The sequence below is a fragment of the Salarias fasciatus genome, chromosome 20 (genome assembly GCF_902148845.1).
Source record: "Salarias fasciatus chromosome 20, fSalaFa1.1, whole genome shotgun sequence".
Lineage (NCBI taxonomy): Eukaryota > Metazoa > Chordata > Actinopteri > Blenniiformes > Blenniidae > Salarias > Salarias fasciatus.
In genome coordinates, this window is record NC_043764.1 from 24826046 (window position 1) to 24840946 (window position 14901).

The 14901-nt window shown below is 46.6% G+C and overlaps 1 protein-coding gene across 3 annotated transcripts in view; it reads right to left on the reverse strand.

Annotated features, from left to right (window-relative positions):
- l1cama (L1 cell adhesion molecule, paralog a) overlaps positions 1–14629 on the reverse strand; it is a 43933-nt gene extending 29304 nt beyond the window's left edge. For all 3 annotated transcript variants that reach the window (XM_030118567.1, XM_030118566.1, XM_030118565.1), the window contains exon 1: positions 14471–14629. The gene's annotated coding sequence lies outside the window, so the exon portion shown is untranslated. The remainder of the gene's footprint in view (positions 1–14470) is intronic.
- Between the last annotated feature and the right edge of the window lie 272 nt (positions 14630–14901).

Genomic DNA, 14901 nt, shown 5'->3' on the forward strand with positions numbered 1-14901 from the left:
AAGTGAACACGGTGAGACTGCCGGGAGTCCTGTGAGCTTCAGGTGTGAAGGGCTGCGTCTGTGCGCTCTTCAGTGTCTGGTCTGCATCAAGTGAAGCGTATGGTTGGAGATGAAGGGCTGCAGCAGGTAGTGGTGTCTGAGGATGGGCAGTGCAGTGCAGTCAGTCAGTCAGCAGACACAGAGCGGGGGAGGGGGGGTGCGGTCCCTCGGGGTCAGGTGATAAGTGGCCCATATCGCGGTGCAGGACACAGCTGCCAGCCACTCCTGTGACACGCAAGGACACGTGGCCACATCCACTGGGAAAATCAGCACAGCATAACCTGAACAGAAAGGCGGGGTGTGTACGCGACCTTCGACCTCCACCACAAGGCAACAGACAGCTGAGACAGGCACGCCCAAGAGAAGCACTGTTAAAAACTGGAAACCATCACTAAAATGTTTCAATTTCTTAATGTGAGACTGTGACTTGTCTTGTGTCTTCTCATTCTGACTCTTTCACACAGGTATCATTTACATAACTTTTCTGAAAGATAATGTTTGCCTGAAAGCTTTCCTGCAGACAGCTCTCTGCTAAGATGTTGAAATGTGCCAGAAACATTTGTCAAGGTCTTCTTAGGTTGGATGTAATCCCGTCTTTTCCACCGCTTCAGGGAAATGAGCTGCTGGCAGGGAAGGTCACATATAGTGCACTGCTAACACATTTGCATGGAAGAGGCCCAATGACTCAACAACAGCGAGAAGCAAGTGGGAAGCTTGCAAGCAGCAAGATTTCCTCCTCCCCACTGTTTTTATTCTGGGCTTGTGGTAACATGCAAGAGTCACACATTAAATTAGAGGAAGTCCATTAAGGAAAACATATGATGCTCGCATCCGTGCGCAAACTGTAAAAGCTCACGGTTTTGTTAACAAAGCGCACTGACATAAAAAAAAAAAAAAAAATGAATGCAATTAAGAGGAAACCTGCACAAGCATCAGCAATTATTCAGGACAAATAATTGACTGCAGCATATGTGGAGGAGATGAAGGTTTGGAAAAACAGCTCGTGAGACCCGGTGAATCATATCTTTGAAACAATTAACCAGGTCAGACATCGGCTTCTTCACAATCCCATTAACTTCTTTAAAAGTTGCGAAAGCAGCACTTCCCTTTAAGTGCTCCACAACTAATCAAATACAAGGTCTTCTGGGGCTGAGACAGGAGACATAACATCTCCAAACAGACAGTAAATGTCTGTGGAGTGGGAGGAGAGGGAGGTGACGGGACGTGCATCGTGATGACAGGAGAGATAAGAAAATTACTATTTTCAATATATTTCCATCATCCAGCACAATTATTAAAAAATCATGTTTTTAGAACGCCTACTGAATCAGAGGCCCCGGAGAGCAATTTTTCTAAAGTAACTCAGCTCTGCAGCACTCTGACCACAACTAAAGCGCCATTTCATGTGAGTGCTAACATTCTCAATGAGCAATGGTATTGATCTGTTTGTTGTTCAATATGGAAATTTCTTCTCCTCCCGCTGCGCTTGCACTCTCCTCTGTATTCAAGCTTCACACAGTCTCCCCATGTGTCGCCATGAAAAGTCATATTCTCAGTTAGATTCATGAGCATCCAACAAGCCTGTCGCTGGGATAAATCCTGGCTCTCTGGGAACAGGCTTTGTAGTTCTTCAGCTCATAAAATGTTTACATCTGCTCCTCTTAAACACTAAAAAATTTGCTGTCCAACAATGTGTGTGCATTGTTGTCCACTTTTTCTTTAAATATGTGTGAGTGTGTGTGTGTGTGTGTGTGTGTGTGTGTGTGTGTGTGTGTGTACACCTGCCTCAAAGAGACTGCTGCTTTTGTCTTTACATCACTGTGTTGAATACATGGGAAAGTCCCAGCATTTAGGCGTGCATTGCACACACACACACACACACACACACACACACACACACACACACACACACACACACACACACACACACACACACATGCATGCACACACGTGCACGCACGCACACACATTTGGGTAATTGTCTAGTCAGTTTAAGGGCATTTGCCTGCCATTCAAATGGGGCTGATTGAGGATAAAAGAAAAGAGGCGGGATGGCGTTTGCATGGTGAAATGACCACCGGGCATCTTAACATGGCCTCAGCTTATTCAGACACACCACCTGTGTGTGTGCATTTGTGTGTAAATGTGTGAGAGTGTTTACTTGGGACGTGACAGGTCAGTATTGTTATGCATGACTCACTCTGTTTGTTGTGTGCGTGCTTGCGGGTGTGTGTGCAGGGGTGTGTGTAGGTGTCGATACCCCTGTCTCCTTTTTCTTTTCTCACCTCACTGTCACCATGACAACCTCCTGACTCCAGCTCAGCGGCTCACAGCAAATATTTCCCTCCCCTCCCCCTCCCACATGTTCACCCTTCTCACTCCATCCCCCCACTCTCTCTCTCTCTCTCTCTCTCTCTCTCATATAGCCGCTCTCCCTTCATCTCCAGTCTCCCATGTCTTCGTCTCTTGCTCTTTCCCTGGCTCCTCTTCCTCCAGCTCCCCTGTTATGTCTACATGCTACTCCAAGTTGAAAGGGCGCCTCCTCCCTGACTGTCTTCTTTGCTGAAAGTCTACCTTTTATTTGCACTCCTGTCTGTCTTTGACTTCAGTTCTCTATTTCTGCTCCCTGCCGACTGCCTCTGACTCTTTATATTACCAGTTTTTCTCTCTCTAAACACCCACCTGTCCCACTCTACCACCAACCAACCAGTGTGCTTCCCTGTAGAAAAAAAAAAAAAAAGAAACAAAAAAACCCATCTGTGCTGCACTAGATCTTCATTACAGCCAGCCAACCAAGATCATACACAATGCAATTACAGGTAGCATTTTATCAACCTCTACTATCAACCTCCATCAAGCCAGAGAGAGACAAGCCAGTCTAAAGGGAAATTTGCAGGCTGGCACAGCGAAGGAACAGTCCCTCAACCCAAAGTGGCTGACTAACTCCCATCGCATCTGTTATCATTATCATCAGCAAACCGCTCCTGCTCTGTAACTAAATCCAATCATTACCAATGGAGTCCGCTGCGGAGTCGTACTGAGGCGGAGCCGCTCGTGCTCTCCAACAGAGGAGGGCCGCGCTCCATCAAAGGCTGCAGCGTTATCTGAGGCGCGCAGGCCCGTCTCTGCTGCAGACCCCCGTCCCCGTGAACACCCCCCCCCCTCCCCTCCCCACATCTCCATCCCCTCCGCGCACCAGTGTGTAGCGGTGCAATGAGATCAAGGACGTGACATTTTCTGGAACGCGCACCAATTTTCAGCAAGGCGATATGAAAGAGGGTAAACAGACAACCTGCTCCGTCCCGGCTGTGTTTGCTCCAGTCCGCGTGTGCGTCACCTCCCGCCAGACATTTAAAGAGAATGACAAGCATATCTGGCTTTTATAATGTCTATTCCAGGAGGCAGACGGAGTGAATAAGCAAAAAAAGCCTCTTCGTCTCCTTTCTATTTATATTGTTTTGCAGAGTTTCACGGCTCATCTCCTCCCTCCTACTGAATCATATCATCTTCTCCTCTCTCATCATCTTCCTCCTGGGGTATCTTTGCATATACAGAAGCCCCAGCTGTGGCCACATTCCTACCATAGTTTCTCGTCTTTCTTTTCCTCCCAGTTTGCTTCAATTATGAGAAATGACAGAAAGAGTTTGTCTTCAATTCCAGCGAAAGAGGGAAAGAAACCGTAATAAGAATGTGAGGAGATGCGGCAGCGACTTTGCCTGCGGCGAAACGACCAGATGAGATTTTCACAGAGAATGAGGCCGACGAGGTTTGACAATCCACTTCTATACTGGACACAAACACAGATGCTCGCACCCAACTGTTGAAGCTCTTCCTCATACAGTACTCCCTCGGTCAGCAACTTAACGCGCACGGATACACACCTTCGCATGGAGAAAAATACACCAGCAGCAACATTCAGGTACATTTAATCCCCTGCTACAGAGTCAGATATCTAAATCATCTCCATCCCATGATAGCACAGCTTAAAAGATGCTGACGGTGCTGCTCCCTATATAGGACACCCACACGGCTTGTCAGCAACTCCTGCCGAGCCCAACACACACACACGGCGATAGCATGACAACACTTCTGAAAGCACCTCAGACATATTTAACTTTTATTCAAGCTGAGAGGAGAAACCGTCTCTCCGGACACTTGTGGAGGCGGACGGGCCCCGCAGAGCGGCCGCGGCACACGGACGGCTACTAACAACCCCTGTCAGTAACGTTCACTGTTGTCTCATCTGTCCCTCTTTGAGCCGCAGGCTGGTCAAAACCGAGACAGTCACCACACGTGCAGATAACACCCAAACTGTCTGGGCTGCCGAAAAAAAAAAGAAAAGACAGAAGAGACCAGATGGCACTGGAACAAGTATTAATGTTATTATTGAGAATGAAGCCATTGGAACAGGGAACACATGCTGATCTTATCCTCCGTTGGATCTGCAGGTGTGTATGAGCCCGCCAGGTGTGCATCTCCCTCTGCACACGCTGACATTTTAATCACAGCAGGATCCCCGTGCTCTACCTCCTCTCTGTATCCTCCTCTCTCTATCTGCCCCAAACTGCCACCCCGTCTCAGACTGCACACTCTCACACGTCCTGACTCGCCGCTCTGGACAGGATCAAACTTTAACGCATCAATCAGCAATAATAAGAATAATTAAAAGTTTCCCTTTCCTCCTGCATCCCGTGCTGCACAAGGCCCGGAGGAAGAGATGTTGCTTATGTGTATAATCACCTCATTAGGCTTGTTAACATTGTCTGGCCTCGCTGTCTGTTCTCCTGTTTCTTTATCTCTGTGTGGTTTATTTCTGCTCTTCATCTTTTCTCGCTTCATCTCCCTCCTTCCCCTCCTGTGACATCTGCACCCCTGAATAAATCTATTTTTCCCTCTTGTTGCTCCCATGTTTTCTCAGGGGGATTGCCCCTTTTATCTGCTCCTCACATTAACAAGGAGCCTCGCCCCGCGCCTCCTTATCGCCTCCTGCTACATCAGTAAATCTTCTGTTCAGGGAAGAGTTCAATAAACGATTCACAAAAAAAAAAATTGCTCCATCAAGTGCGCCGTTGCAAGTTTGGCCACAAACGCGGCTCGATTCTTCCCGCTGCGCAGCAGAGCGTGGTGGCGGGTGGAAACAGACAGTTTCTTAGCCAAATACAGAGCCTCATTATATCAGTGTGAGCCTCTCTGCACCAGCATGCACAATTACCCCGAATCAATCCACAGAGTCCAAACTCCAACACCGCCTCGTTCAGACGAGGCCGGCAGGAGCAGAGACGCCGTCCTCTGCAGGTAGACGGTGTGCGGAGAGTGGCCCGAATCACTCCGGCTACCGCGAGGAGAGGATGGATGAGGACAGGGATGTAGGTCAGAAATGATCAGGAAAACAGCAGAAATCAGGTTACATAAAAACCTGTGTGACATGAAAATCATCTGAAACGTGGCCAAACAAATATAATGAGGTGGAGAAACTTCCCAAAATACACTGGCCCGAGGAAAAGCTGCCAAAATGAAATCTGTTTATTTTTCCAGTATCACTTTAAGCGCATCTATTTGGCATTTTCAAGCAGGACATTAATATTTTATGAATAGTTTATAACACTTTATAATGTATTATGCAGACGCAAAGATATTTTAGGCGTTGACTTATGCACGGCATTTATATATCTTCAAAAAACCCGACTTCACAAACATCACAGAAACACAGTTTTACTTCATTTGTATTCTCTTTACATGTAAAAGCTCCAGACATAAATCTGACTAATGCCACACTGACGAAACATTTCTTTCTAAAGAGTGGGAGGTTGAGTTTTGTTTACTTTGCATTCGAAATTAATGTTAAACAGAGACTAAACTCAAAATGTTGATTTTAGCGTCTTGAGATCATTTTTTGAAGTAGTTCACATACCTACCTGCATCTCAGGTGGAAGTGGTGGCTGTAAGTTGCCCATTGGTGTGAGTGTGTGTGTGTCCAGGTGCAAACATGGATTAGATAAAGCAATATTGAACACAGTTTTATTTCACTTCCTTTTCGCTGTTCTTTATTCCTCAGAAGCAAAATGTTTTTGCTGAACTTGGCCCTGATATGTCATGGTGATGTCCCACTCTGAAAGAAGACTCCCACGCAGGACAGCAGGAAATGAGCGAACACGACTGTTGTTTAGCAAACATAAAGAACACCTTTCTCTAAACCGCGTCCTCTGACATTTCCTCCACCTTGGCCGTTTCTGCCTCTTTCTCTTCACTTGAATCTCCTTCCCCCGGCTCATAATCAGTTTTCCTTCTCTTACAGGCCTCCCTCTTTGTCTCCGGGCCTCTTGTCTGACACTACCCTGCTTTAACCTTGCGTGCCCCCCCGCGTCTGCTCTCCTCCAGCCGCGGCCTGCATCCATGCGGTGGGTGGAGTGTGTAATAGGATGGCACAGTAGGTGAGATTAAATTAGGCCAGTGTATGGGGATTACAACCCACTCAAAACCTGATCCCCTCCCACTCTCTGTAATCCAACCCTAATGAATATATCATGGCTGACACAGCAGATAAACCGCCTCCAAGAAACTACAGTCACAACATCACAGAGACACACGGAGGGGAGACAAACACAGACGGCCCGTTTTCTGGAATCACCTGCGCTTCTCCGGCACGCTGTGTCAGTTCTGCATGCTCCAGTTTCATGGCCCATCTCTTTCTGCTATGTTTGATTCAAATGAAGTGTTGGCGAAGAGGGAACGAGTCGGGTGAAACCAAATCAATGCCGTTGGATGTAAATACTGTAAATAAATAAGCAGAACCGTCAAAAGCGCGCGACGGTTCACACGGGAGGAGATTGAGTGTCACTTTGCTTGAGGTAGAGCGTCACTTCAGCGTCACCTCCAGAGGCGTGACATGGTGAGGTGATCTCTCCTCACCACTTCAGAAGTCTCAAAGCGTTTGACATGAAGGGAGGTTGTGGTTCAGGCAATGTTTACGTGTCGACGCTTTGAAAACCAGGTCTTTTTCCAAGAAAATGGCGGAAATGCTGAAAACGATATACAGTAGCTCCCATGTAGGGTGATGTTGTATGTCACTAAATTACACACACACACACACACACACACACACACACACACACACACACACACACACACACACACACAGACAACAATAGACTAGAAAAATTAACATTCGTAAGCACAGACGACCCAGTTGGATTGTTGTTGTGGGTGACTCTCAATTATAAAAGTACCAAGTCCCAGGAGAATATGGACTGGGAGCCGTGATACTCTGGAGGCCAACACTGTTGTTATTATCCATCCATCCGAGTGTGTGCAGAAGAACTATTTGTGCTGCCATGGTGAACATTGCACAGTAGCAACATCTCTTAATACGTCCACCTTAATAGCTTTTTCAGAAAAAAAAGTTGCATTTTCTGTGGCTCAGAGCGCAAAATGCAACAAAAGTTTTCATTTTTACAAGAAAGCATCATGTAAACGAACCCTCAGTGTGTTGAGAAAGAGATTTGGACATTTGGATGGGGTGTAATGGGCGATTGAACCGTTAACACTGGAATTGGAAGATGACTCGCTCAACATACGGAGCCAGATCTGAAGCATTTGAATGAACTGCAGGGCAACGGTCCCAACATGCCTTCTTTCTTCCTAAACTGTAGTCTATGCACTCTCTGTCGATACAAGAAATGTAGGTCAATAGAATAAATGTGTTTGTTTGTCCTATTTCTTTCTCTTTCTGTTCCCTCACCCCAACTGAAATAGCAGAAAGCTGCCACCTCTGATCCTGGTTCTGCAAAGGTTTCTTCCTTTAAAAAGAGAGTTTTTCCTTTCCACAGTCACTTATGCCTGCTCATGTGGATCTGCTGGGTTTCTCTGTAAAAAGTGTCTAGAAATGACGAAGTTAAAGCTGAATTGAAAGCTGAAGCTGAATAACTTCAGACATGGCACCAAAGCATTGCCCTCATCGTAGCGGATCTTATCGGAGTTTAAACTCACTAAGTTGAATAATTTGCAGCGTTTTGAGAAGCGCCGCGTCTCTCAGTGAGATCTCGAATGTGCTTCAGCAGCCTGGAAACACTCCAGGAGGAGAATCACCTCTGAAGGCGCTCCAGTCGTTCAGAGAGCAAAATGAAACATGTCAGCTACACGACTGTGATCACGCCGCGGCGCCAGAATCGTAAATGTCTTTCAGGAGAACTTCCTCGGCTCTGGTGGAACAAATCTAACAGACTCCACATCAAAGAGCTCGACGACGTAGTGCCACTCGTGCAACAGATGCATCTGTAAAAATGATGTGATGCTTCTGCACTGGAGGTCAGTCTCACAGTTCAACTGTGTCCAAAGAGGAAAAAAAAAAAGACGAAAGTCACGCCAAGGACACAGAGAGACGTCATCCAAGAAGACGCTAACGAGAAAAACAGTAAGCCACAGATTAAGAGTAAAATTCAACAGTATTTCTAAAATAAATCCTCCAAAGCCTCAGCAGAGCAGCATGATGTAACTTAAAGCCAAGCCGCGGCTCTGTAGTCGCCGACAGAGCCGAGATGTATCACACCCTCAAGTTTCATTAAAAATGCAGCCGGCCTCTCGGCAACAAATCAATAAATTAGTAAACCGATGCAGCCGTGTCCCCTCAATAAACAGCCTGCAATGAAAGCCAGAAGTGAACAATGACGCATGAATTCCCCAAAGTGTCCCCGTATGGTCAGCGAGGTCAGATATGCTGCCAATAGTGGAAAATAAATACATTAATTTATATCCACAGAGAAACATTCACCGTTATGGAATTTAGAAAAAAAAAAAAAAAAAAAAAGCACCTTTAGGGATCATCTCCGAGGTCTGACAGAGATAATCACCGGTCACACACCAGCATCTGTTGCTTCCCCTGCAGCAAATTATGTCTGAATATGTGTAGTGGTTAGCGGTGTGGGAGAGGACGCTCGGTTTGAGTCCAGTTAGGAGCTTTGCACTCTGCATGCTTCAGTTTGCGCCGACAGTCTGAACAGCAGCGACTCCAAACTGCCCACAGGTGTGAATGTGAATGTGTGTGAATGTGTGTGTGTGTGTGTGTGTGTGTGTGTGTTTTCCCTGTGATGTCCTGCGATGTCCTGGCGAGCGAACAAAGCTTTCAAGCGTAATCAGCTGGGATCAGCTCAGCCCCCTCCGGCCTGAATTGGACAAAGTGGTATGGAGCATGGATAATAATAATAAACCAGCTGGAAAAATTTAAACATGTCAACATTAAGCTGACTAATGCAGACGGTTGCTTCACATTAAGCCATCCTGCTAATCGGTTAAATGGTGTGAGATTTGACAGATCTGGAAACGTTTTGACCTCAATAACTGTTTATGTGAACCAAACAAAAAAAATACATCAACGTTGGATTTGAGGGGAGAAAATAACCTGAAACTTTCCTCCTCCGAAACTCTTTAAACTCAGTTTTACAGAATTGTATTAGAGTTTGAAGCATCTTACATTGCCTGCTGCTGTTGGGAGCAATAATAATGTCAATTTAAAAATGGGTGTTAGCATTTTAATTTATCCTTATTTGAAATATTTTGGATTTTGTGTGTTAGAATGACTTTATTACAGTTTATTTTAGCAGTGAATTTTCACTACATAACTGCACAGAACTGTTAATCTTGCTTTGAAATGCTGTATTGTGAAGGACGCTGCATTTGTGGGATGAGCAGCAGAGCACGATATGTCGGTTCCATGAAGGTCATTTTTGCTGGTGTGTCCAGGTTATCTCTACACCGGCAATAATGTTTGCACTTTGGGCTCAATTTAGTTTCAGCAGTCAATTTTATTAACTTATTAACTTTAATTCATAACTTCATTTTGAAGCAATCCAGAAGCCGTTAAAGCTACAGACTTATTTTATGTGTCTCATAAATGGCAACACGAGCTACTTGACATGATCCACCACCAATGAAAGGAGATCAGAGCGCCGAGCCGTTCCATACATACAGTAATTAAAGGCATTCATTCATCTCATGCTGGCTTCTGTTAATTGTGAGTGAATCACATACGCACAAATTGTAGAGAAACATCACAGACAATTGACAGAAGACTTTGTGGAGACAGATGCGTGCTGTTGACGACGTGCTGGACAGAGAGTCATTTTAGTCCAATTATAGTCGTTGATGTGGACAAAAACGCCTTTTAGACAGAGCCGAGTTGTCCGGAAGGGGCGGCACGGAGGGGATTTCTCTGAGTTGTCGGGACAAAGATGTAATTTTGTCAGAGAAAACGTGGGGGAGGGAAGACATGTGAAGTTTAATATCTCCCCCGATTCATATTCAATGTGCCGCTTTATTGGTTTGACTGGACGAAAAAAATGTGCAGCTAAAAAATGAGGTTCACAGAGATTGAACACTTTTGTGCAGCAAAATAATAAAATAAAGTGATGAAATAAGAGTGTTTTTAAATTGTCTCATTTTGAGATTTTTCTCCAGTCTCCTTATTGGTTTGCCAGTAATTAATTTCTCTCCTGGTTTGAAGTAATATCCACTCTGGGTTTCCAGTTTAGTAATTTTAACTGCCAATATCACATTTGTTTTCTCAGGGGAATTTTTCGACCATCTTTTCCTCCCTCATACCATCACGTGTAATAAGGTAATCCACTCTGCCAAATTAAATTCATTTCCATACGCGACGCCTCTATTAGCCACAGGTTTGATTGTATGACTGGATTTATGAGTCTTTGTCTGGAAGCTTCTTCCTGGGAAAGCTGATGGGAAGCTTCAGCTATCACTTTGATTAAGAAGAGGTTTTTCCTCTGTCCACGGCACGAACCAACGCCGACACGACGGCAAACAACAGAGCAGAGTGAGGTCGGAGCAAAGAGGCAGTAAAAGGGAATGGATTAGTTTGAAAGGCTTGTTCTGTCTGAGATTCAGGACGTGATGACTTGTTCCAGTCGTCATGATGACGGGAACAAGTCGTCACGTTATGACCGTCCTCTTTCACTTTGAGTCCATCTTCCAATAACAGTCCTTCTTAACCGCACCGGCCTTTAAATCAATCCGTCCCACAGCCAGGTTTCCCTCTCTGCCGCTCTTATTTCACCTCTGCAAATTTCAATCTCCCCCTGTTGCTGGCCTTCCTCCCTCCTCCTCCATTCTCTATAATCATTTACCCACAACCGGCCTGTCAATCCATCTGACCCTTAGCTCCCTAAATCACCGCAATGTATTCTCCGGCAAGCCCTGACAGCACGTCTACACCAGCCCTACTTGACACCCAGTGGGCCGACTCCCATCTGCACAGCCTGAATCAAACAGCCCCGGCGTTTCAGCTGAGGGGGAGGGGGGACGAGGGGGGAGGAGGGGCCCGACTCTCCATCTTGACATCCTCCCGAAGGTGCACGAGATCCTAACGCTAAACTTGTGCGCAGAGACAGCTGAAAGGACGCCTCGGAGGAGTCGAGTGGGAAGCCTTTGAATCGGGAGTTTGTAACTTTACAAGAATGACTCTCGGAGGAGGATGAAAAGCAAAGCAGACATGAAAGTGTTATTGTTGACACTTCTGTCTAAGACACAGCTCTCCCTCTTAACCCTTATTTTACCCCGCCGCTGCTTTAATGGCTGAATCCCCAGAAAGTGACGAGCGCGGGCTTTGATCAGGAGCAGACGCTTAAGTAATCAGGCCAGGGAGGAAACATTAGAGAATCTTTAATTTGGCGCACTGCAACAGGATTTCTGCAGTGTGCACTTGCAGCGCTGTTTCTTTGAGCTGCTGAAAGAGATGTGCCGTATGCGTCCGTGCGCCGGTGAGCCGGATGACTGACAAAGATGCCCGGAGGCTATAACAGGTGGCTAAAGAGCGGAGGGGCCGGCACTGCAGCGCTCTACCTCGGAGCTGCTCCTAACTGGCAGAACGAGAGAGGATCACTTCCCTCCTACACAACACCAGCTCTACACTTCAGCTCCTGGACCAAAGGCCTTTTGGATGTGGGCCAGATATTGTCATGCTAAGAAAGAGAGAGAGAGAAAAAAATATGCATGAATATCTTACCGCATGCATTGTGAGGCTCTATCTTCAGCTCTACACACAACCGTCCTCAGTCACACTCAGCCTTATCTGTGAATTCAACATTCACAAATCCTCCCTTTGACCTTCATTTTTATGGTTCTTCTTCTTCTTTTTTCTTCCCTGGTGACCTTGCCCTTTCTCCATCCTACTTTATTCTCTCTCTCTCTGCCCCCTTTCAGAACCTATATCTGTGAATATGCATTAAAGGATGTTGAGAGGTTCACCTTTCAACGGCAGTCCCTGTTTCTTCCGCTTCTCTTTTATCTTATTTTACGTTGCTTACACCATCCTCCCCTGGCTTTTCTTTGCAGATCCTTCCCTCCTGTCCCTCTCTCCGCGCTTAAATCCCTGTTTCCATCCATCTCTTTGATGGAACAACTCAATTAACCGGCCAGCGTCAGAGGGGGGATTACATTCTGCACCATACTGTAGCGAGGGTAATCACACACTCCGAGTCCAGCGACTCCGACAACAACCTCGCCGCTACGGCGGCCGCTCCAAGCACAGCCGAGGGATCGGGCTGCCGCTGCCATACAAAAAACCTGCTGCATTAAATAGTATGATAATGTGACCAGCAGTGGGTCTCCTGAGCATTGCTGCCACAGAGGACACACACACACACACACACACATACACACAACCTCATTCTCTTCAACACGCCCTCTTCAGCAGCAGCTGTATCTTGGTCTATTGTGTGGATGTGTGCAGTGCAGTGTGTTTATGGATGTTGTACAGATGGTGACAAGTCATTGTCAGGCGTGGAGCCTCCCCGCTCTCCAGTCCCTGAACCGGGTTCATCTGGGACAAGCTGCAGGCTACTGAGGCATGGCAGCAGAGAGAGAGAGAGAGAAAACAGGCTCACTTCACCAACAACACACACATGCACTGGCATTACAGGAGCACTTTTCAGCTTCATGTCAGTGACTGCATGCTTGTAAGTCTGGTTTTTTTCATGATATGCAAATGTTAACCACGTTAGCGCCAGACATGCATTAACAGCGTACAAGTGGAAGGAGCCTGCAGCTTTCAGCAGCTGCTCATGGAAATGCTGATTTTCTCCAACATTAAAAGAACTGGAGGCAGACTCTGGCTCTCTGGACGTCTGACAGGCTGCAGTGGATGACAGGAGGCATCTGCATGGCGCACAGCCAGGTGAGCGCCTCCTTTTCATCGGCACACCTCCACAGTCTGCTGTGAGCGCTGCCCCACCCTGATTTTCACTCCGCTTCTGCATGAATCTCCTCCCCACCGGCCGTCTCCTGTTGATATCTGCATCTATCATTTCTCTCTCTCCCTCACAGTTCGTGGAACCTTCCCTCTTTCTCTTCTCTCCCTCCAGAGTCGGTGGCTGAAAATTACCCCGCTTTATCACAGACTCACTGCAGCTGCGGGAGACAAGGCTGCCAGACTAGAAAATTGTGGAAACTCCGCACGGCGAGCCGCGTTGCTCGTCGTGCAGCTGAGTTTCATCCTCCACATCGCTGAAAATCACAGCGGCACATTATAATCACGAGTTGCGCTCAACATTAAGCCACTCGGCTATTGGCTGGGGGAGGGGGAGTGAAAATAAATATTCACATCAAAATTACAAGGCAGAAAGAGGCGATGCAAGGGAAATTATGTGAAGAAGCTGCTCCCGGTCACCTGAATGCTCGCCGATCAATGACCCAGCACACTTTAAGTATACTCCCATTAAATGTTTTTGAACATTCCATGATTCAACTGATTTAAACTGGAATAAAATGCACTTTTGCTCCACTGGATTCCTGTACGTCGACACAAATCCGTACGTTGGGCAAAACAAAGTGAATGCGAGGGAGAAACAAAGTGCTTATTGACGTGGCACAATGGCACATCAGCACTGCTGTATGTCGGGTATTGATGGCAGAGGAAACCCTGTTGCATGCAGCACACACTGCATGTCCAATGAGCCGCAAAAAAACATAAAATGAAAGAGGAAGCATATTCCTAACAACAACTCCAAACCAACAGGTTATCGTTAACACGCCGCTTTTCTTCCTCTCACAGCTCAGAATACATGAAATGGAAACTGTGCTTTATAATGATTTACCATCAACGGCATTAAACAGTTAATTGATCTCGTCATTACTGCGATGGATAACCGTTGGGGATCCTGTGATTCCCAGATAACAGGAACACACCTTCATTTCAGTGAATGATTTTTAAACATCAGAAGTCAATAAAGTGATTTTTATGATGCTGAATGTTTTCCTTTATATCCGCTGAAGACGAGGAAAAGGCGCGATTCCACCACAGCCACCTCCACCTCACAGCCCAATTAGTCCGCCGAGCTCTCCACCTCGCTCCCGCTCTGCTGCCACTACATGACAAACTGTCCATCTACTCACAAGAAGAAGAAGAAGAAGAAAAAAATCCTCTTACCTCCACGACGATGCTGCTTTCCCCCGGCAACTCCTCGCCTCCCGTCTCTCCTCCTCCTCTTCCTTATCTACTTGCGCCTTTTTCTTCCTCTTCTCTGTGAAATTGATTGTGCCCCTCTCGTCTGTGCTGATGCTGCAGTGATAGAAAAACACACCCTCCTCGGTCCGTGCGCTCCCTCTCTCCCTCCCTGACTCTCATTGGCTGCCTGTTAGAGGTGACATCACCCCTTTCCCTCCCTGCCTCCCTCCTCCTCCTCCTCCTCCTCCTGCTCTGTACCCTCCCTCAGTCTCTCTTCACCTCACTGTCTGTGGATTTTGACCGTTCCTCTATTGTGAAGCTGTCTTCTGTCCTTCCGGTCACACTCTCAGGATTAGAGGTTTTACTCTCCCTGAATTATCCCGGCATGTGGCGAGCGTATCGATACCTGCTGC